This window comes from Aedes aegypti, chromosome 1 (genome assembly GCF_002204515.2).
Source record: "Aedes aegypti strain LVP_AGWG chromosome 1, AaegL5.0 Primary Assembly, whole genome shotgun sequence".
In the NCBI taxonomy this organism is placed as follows: Eukaryota; Metazoa; Arthropoda; class Insecta; order Diptera; family Culicidae; genus Aedes; species Aedes aegypti.
Window position 1 is genome coordinate 222,019,033 of NC_035107.1, and position 7,000 is coordinate 222,026,032.

The window sequence follows — 7,000 nt, forward strand, 5'->3', positions numbered from 1 at the left end:
GGCAGGTACGATGATACTTTATGCCCAGGGAAGTTAAGGAAATTTCCATTACGAAAAGATCCTGGACCCACCGGGAATTGAACCCAGACACATTCAGCATGGATTTGCTTTGTAGCAGCGGACTCCAACCACTCGGCTAAGGAAGGCCCCTAACGTACCGCAACTATTGGTACACCTGAAGAAAGTTCCAGCAGTTTTGGTGGTATTTCATCTATTTTGAAGCAATTCTAATGATGTTCCAACTACTTCGTGTATCAACAAACCAATACGTCGATTGGCAGTGTCGGTTCTGTGACAAATTCAATGAAATCCGTATAAGAGGCACTACCGCCACTATAGGAACACCCACAACTAATGGATCACTTACCCTATTTAGATAATGTCTGTACAATATCGAGCTAACTCTCTCTTACTCGATATTCCGCATCTCGATATCGAGTTAGAGAACCATAGTAAATAGTAGTTTACGGAACAAGTTGCAGAATAATGATTTTTACAGCACGAGTCGTAAGTTTATCCTACGAGGCTTGCCGAGTAGGATAATTACGACGAGTGCTGTAAAAATCGAGTTCTGCAACGAGTTACGTACAACATTTTTTGCAATTTCGTAGAAGACCACTTGAGGTTATCAGAAATTATATCGGAATGCATTTCACAACCCGCATAGAAAAAAACAGTTCGTCTTATTCTCCAAACAGTAAACTTCTTTTATCTGTTGTGGTTAATGTATAACATACGGTTTCTTTTAAGTTCAACAATATAAAATCTAAAGCTTTAAACTATTAATAACGGTTTCAGTAAGCTATTTGAAACTGTGACAATACGTCAAATTGTACATAAATTATCGAACAATATGGGGCCTAAAACTCGTGATAAATAGTAGAATTGTTACGCCACCTTATGTGGAATGATTTTTGTGCTACACACAAACACATGTGCATTTTACCATATGCTACATATATTAAACAGTTTGTTGAACAGTTGCATGCCTTGGTGTTAGTCATCGAATTGCCGTTGCAAATTTTTCGTTGTGTTCTGTCAAATTAATTTTTTTCGAAGTCAGCCACCATCGTTTCATATAATTTTGGAGCATTAAAACTGTGATAGACACCTAAGAAGTTTTTATAAGTGAGTATTTTTTGTCTTTTCAGTGCAGTAAATAAAAAGTAAATAAGAACGTAGGTACATTGCCGATTTTCTTTTTTTCAGCAACTCGAGCAAAAAGCATTCCATTATACCGCTACTTCTCAGTTTCAGCAAAGTGGAGAAAGTGTTCTGCTGACAGCTGTTGTTTTCTTATCCGATCGACAGAGAGGTGCCGATTGGCATCAAATAGAAATGTGGCCTTGTTCGCTCACCCATCGCTACTGTAGAAAAATGTGTTGTTCCCAAATAACATCTGTTTCCCGAAAAAAGTACCCAGCTTCTCAACCAATCGCGTGGATTGGCTGGGACTCGTGTGGATGGACCCAAGGAAAAGTTGACGACCAACGAAGGAGCCAACTCCAGTGCATCATATTTGCCGTTCAAGTAATGGTAGCAACGACTGCGAAACAGTGGCCTCCGGTAGGTGCCTCTTATGAAGGATCTGGCAAACCATATCTGAGATATAGACCAACGAAGACGATCGCACCCAATGTGATGGATTTTACTAAGGTGGCGCAGATCATTGATGCGTGCCACTAGTTCTCTCTTTCATTCTCCCGCTGTTCTTATGCAGCGCAAATAGTGACGTCACAAAAAATCCATCACATTGGATCGCACCCAGAGCTGTCGAGTGTACGGAGCACAAAGCATCCAGTGGAATACCCAGTTATGTTCAAATATCTCCAGCCAGGAAAAAACGGAGCAGAAATATACGATAAAGGATGAAAACACCGATGTCAATGGGTTATTTTGGTCGTAACCAGGTTGTTTGACGATTCCACGCGTGGGCAATAAAATATTCAACGGTGAGTATTGGGGATTTTTTTTTATTATCGTACAAATTGGGCCGAAGGGTCTCAGATTTTCATGAAACTTTTTCCACAGGCAGGGCTCATGGATATATGAATAAAAAAAAATTGAGAAAAATTCAGGGTCGCCTATTTTTCCGGAAAACTCAGGTGGAAATTTTTTGTTTTCCCTTGACACTACTTACTTTGAAAAATCATAACTCAAGAACGAAGCATCGTAGAAACAAAGTTTTTATATGAAAATTTAAGCAAATTTTCTCAAAAATCCAAAAAAAATAAGAACTAGAAAAAGTTTTCCACAAAATTTTCCACCGTTGGGAAAATTCGTAAAGAAAAGCCGGAAAAACTATGCCCGAACTCGTGGAAAATTTTCAAAAAAATATTTTCGAGAAGGTAATTTTATAAGCTTTAATCACTGAAATTTTTGGAATGCACTTTTTTTTCGTTTTTGAGTTATGGCCAATTTTGTGAAAAATGTCCAGATGTGCCATATAAGACTTTTCTTTGAAAAATCATAACTCAAGAACAAAACATTGTAGAAACAAAGTTTTTATATGAAAATTTAAGCAAATTTTCTCAAAAATCCAAAAAAAATAAGAACTAGAAAAAGTTTTCCACAAAATTTTCCACCGTTGGGAAAATTCGTAAAGAAAAGCCGGAAAAACTATTCCCGAACTCGTGGAAAATTTTCAAAAAAATATTTTCGAGAGGGTAATTTTATAAGCTTTAACCACTGAAATTTTTGGAATGCATTTTTTTTCGTTTTTGAGTTATGGCCAATTTTGTGAAAAATGTCCAGATGTGCCATATAAGACTTTTCTTTGAAAAATCATAACTCAAGAACGAAACATTGTAGAAACAAAGTTTTTATATGAAAATTTAAGCAAATTTTCTCAGAAATCCAAAAAAAAATATGAACTGGAAAAAGTTTTCTACAAAATTTTCCACCGTTAGGGAAATTCATAAAGAAAAGCTGGAAAATCTATGCCCGAACTCGCGGAAAATTTTTATTAAAATATTTTTGAGAAGGAAACTTTATAAACTTCAATTCTAGTAACTTTTAGGATGTACTTTTTTTTGTTCCTGAGTTATGGTCAATTTTGTAAAAAATGCAAAGATTTGCCATACATGCCTTTTCGTTTAAAAATCATGACTCAAGACTCATCATGACTTGTCGAACCGGTAATGGAGCACTTCACGCAAATTTTCATCTTTTCCGTAATCCACCGAACTCCATTCGAATGAAGCTTACTGATGAGGCCTTGGCTGATCGATCGTAGATTTGTCTTTACTGATTTGTGGCCGTCCAGTCCGAAGGGGTTACAGCATAAAGAATTGTATTCGTAATATTGAACTTTGTCCATTTCAACAGCTTCGGGAAAACTTTTTTCACTTTCCAAAAACTAATAACGAGGAATATACAGCTGATAGACAACACTTGCACTTTCTCACTGTTCTTTGTTAGTTTTTGGTAAACTTATGATTCTCAAGCCATTTCAACGCTTTAAACTTGAATTGGTGAATACCTATTTGTCATATTGTCTACCCATTTATTAAACTGTCAATTTTGTAGTTACCTAACAGGAAAAAATTGCCTACATTCTGATTGAAGATAATTTTGTTTCTATGTAGTTTCGTTCTTAAGAAATGTTGTTTATGAACTTATAAATTTGTAAATATATGGTTCAAACAGCTCATCCTAGCAATATTTGATCATGTTTTAGGAACGAAAAATGAGCGTATTGAAAAATATTGTAGGATTGGATCTTATTGATCGCTCTTTTCAAATATACTTTGTTTGAAAGCTGGAATAGTTAATTGGGTTTTCATTATTTGTTTTCATAAACAGTGAAAAATGTCCTGGGAAACTGATTCCATTTCAAAAATTTCATATTTTTGAGATAATTTGAACCCGGTTTGACAAGTCATGATGAGTCTTGAGTCATGATTTTCAAACGAAAAGGCATGTATGACAAATCTTTGCATTTTTTACAAAATTGACCATAGATCAGGAACTAAAGAAAAGTACATCCTAAAAGTTACCAGAATTGAATTTTATAAAGTTTCTTTTTTAAAAATATTTTATTAAAAAATTTCCGCGAGTTCGGGCATAGATTTTCCGGCTTTTCTCAATGAATTTCCCCAACGGTGGAAAATTTTGTGGAAAACTTTTTCCAGTTCATATTTTTTTTGGATTTCTGAGAAAATTTGCTTAAATTTTCATATAAAAACTTTGTTTCTACAATGTTTCATTCTTGAGTTATGATTTTTCAAAGAAAAGTCTTATATGGCACATCTGGACATTTTTCACAAAATTGGCCATAACTCAAAAACGAAAAAAAAGTGCATTCCAAAAATTTCAGTGATTAAAGCTTATAAAATTACCTTCTCGAAAATATTTTTTTGAAAATTTTCCACGAGTTCGGGCATAGTTTTACCGGCTTTTCTTTACGAATTTTCCCAACAGTGGAAAATTTTGTGGAAAACTTTTTCCAGTTCATATTTTTTTTGATTTTTGAGAAAATTTGCTTAAATTTTCATATAAAAACTTTGTTTCTACGATGCTTCGTTCTTGAGTTATGATTTTTCAAAGTAAGTAGTGTCAAGGGAAAACAAAAAATTTCCACCTGAGTTTTCCGGAAAAATAGGCGACCCTGAATTTTTCTCAATTTTTTTTATTCATATATCCATGAGCCCTGCCTGTGGAAAAAGTTTCATGAAAATCTGAGACCCTTCGGCCCAAACCCGTACGGTAATAAAAAAAAATCCCCTATTGTCAGATTATGTTAATAATCTTCCCTTCCCTTCCTTTAATTCGACGAGCACCAGAAAACACCGCTATTCTCCCATAAGAATCATATACTGCTTCGCGTCGAAAAATGGTTTAACCGACGTGCTAAGTTCGTTTTTTGTCCAATTTCACTGCGCTATAGTGCGCATTTATGCCCTCCGCCGTTTATGCACACTATTGAGAATCGAATTGCAACGCGGCGAAGTTGGTCAAAATACGAACTCCGCATGTTCGTTATCCCATTTTCAACGCGAAGCAATAAATCTTTAAACAGGAAGTAAAAAGTGTGACTCGTAGTTCCCTCAGAGGGAGGCCGCGTGAGTTTTGGGGCAAATACGCCAATATTTAGAGCTACCGATCATCAACTCAATTAATGATTTTTTTTTGTTTCCCGTTGCAGGTACGATACCGGTATCACTGACTACAATGACAATCGAAAGGTGGATGTTGAAATCCATTCAGTTGAACGTTATGAAAAAATACTCTAATGGTGGTAAGCTCCATCGAAGTTACGACGCCAATCGCGTATCATCCTCGATTTTACTATAGTAAAATCGAGGATGATACGCGATTGGCGTATTAACTTCGATGGAGCTTACCACTATAAATGTTATTACATGATGCAGCGAAGTTCAAGACAAACAACGAGAACAGTATCCAACATGAAAGCCAATCTATATTTTAAAAATGATTATTCCGTTTTCAATTTTCAAAGTCCATTCATTTTGCATGTTAGATTGACTAACAGGTTTTTTATATTCTACTTCGACGCTCTTGGAGAAGATTCATGGATAGGTAACGAAGCTGGACGCTATTAAGGTCATGATTTATTTAGTGATTAATATTGAAAGATTAACAGTTTATGTTACGAAGATTATGTTTATATTGGGCGTCTATTTAGTTCATATAAACCTATCCAGTCTTTTGTATATTTTAGAATTAGACGTAAATGTGTATACAAATGCATTACCGTAATCCGGGGTATCATTGATCAGCGGGGTAACATTGATCGGAATGACCCATCTCGTAAAACGTTCGTATCATCATTTAATGATGAAATATTTCCAAAGCATGAATTGCGCTTCTCCTTCTTATATTCATGAGCTAATGAAAATAAAGATGTTTACGCAAATTGCATTTACTTCATGTGTAAATTTAACAACTTTTTGAAGCAACGATTTTAATCGCTAAGGATGACACTACCGAAGATTCATGTCTCACATAAGTTGCGCAAGCTATATGAGCAAGGTAAATGTGATTCTTACTGAAAATGACATCGCCAAAAACGATTCCGTTGTCAAAACATTCAAAAGAATATTCAATTAGGCAACATTAACGAATTACTGTTAGGACTGTAGATTTTCCTTAGGAAATTGCCTACCTTTAGGCGTATTTCGCTGTTCGAGGTGTTTTTATTTTTGAAATAACTAAAAAAGTAAATGACTTGTAACATTTTGGTTTTCATATTCGGCTTCAGGGGCCATGATTTAAGTAAGTAACGACATGTTCAATATAACCGTACGTTGTTTACATGGATGATCAATGTTACCCCATATCAGCTAAATAAAAAAATTGGGGTGGGTAATGTCTATTACATTACCGCGGGGTTGACGTAGAACTACGATGATTAATAATTTGATTTGTCATGTGTATGAATTTGTAAGTGTACTAGTTTTGTGTTGTTATTGATCGGATGAAGTTTTCAGAAGTTAACTCTTTTTGGACTCATTTTGGTAGTCCTGAAAAGAACCATTTGTTGTTCGGTGGTTTCGAGAACCAGTGTTTGGTGTTCCAGGAATAATGCCAGATGATTGAATTTGTTTGTTTGGTCGTTGCTTCTTTGTGTTGCTTGGTTGGGTGATCGGTTTCTGGCTCCAGCTGTAGTTCGCCAAACTCCTCCAGTAGATTAGATGTTTGATAGCTCGGGTGCTTCGATCGTGATAATCGATTGAATAGGTCCAGTGCTTTGGTCTGTAGCAATATCCATTGCTTGAGCATTTAGGCTCTGTACATTGATACTCATCCATATGCAGGCTAGGGCACTATGATCCAGTATTTCACGTCTCAAAGCGTCACTAATCGATGATTGCCTAAGCGCTGCAGCTCATTCCTCAAGTCAACCCTTGGAATTGCTGCCTTTGGCGTGATGGAACTGGGAAGAATTGGTAGAGTTTGTCAAAAATAGTCCTTGCAGTGAAGTAACCCGCGACAAACCGACATATACCAATTGCTGATCCTGGCTTTTGTCATAGTC

The 7,000-nt window shown here is 35.8% G+C and overlaps 1 long non-coding RNA gene across 1 annotated transcript; it reads left to right on the top strand.

The window, feature by feature from the left end:
* Nucleotides 1–803: 803 nt before the first annotated feature.
* LOC110681560 lies at nucleotides 804–5,266 on the top strand. The gene is made up of 3 exons (XR_002503263.1): nucleotides 804–1,128; nucleotides 1,210–1,952; nucleotides 5,147–5,266. It is a non-coding gene; the product is annotated as an uncharacterized LOC110681560 (long non-coding RNA).
* Nucleotides 5,267–7,000: the final 1,734 nt, after the last annotated feature.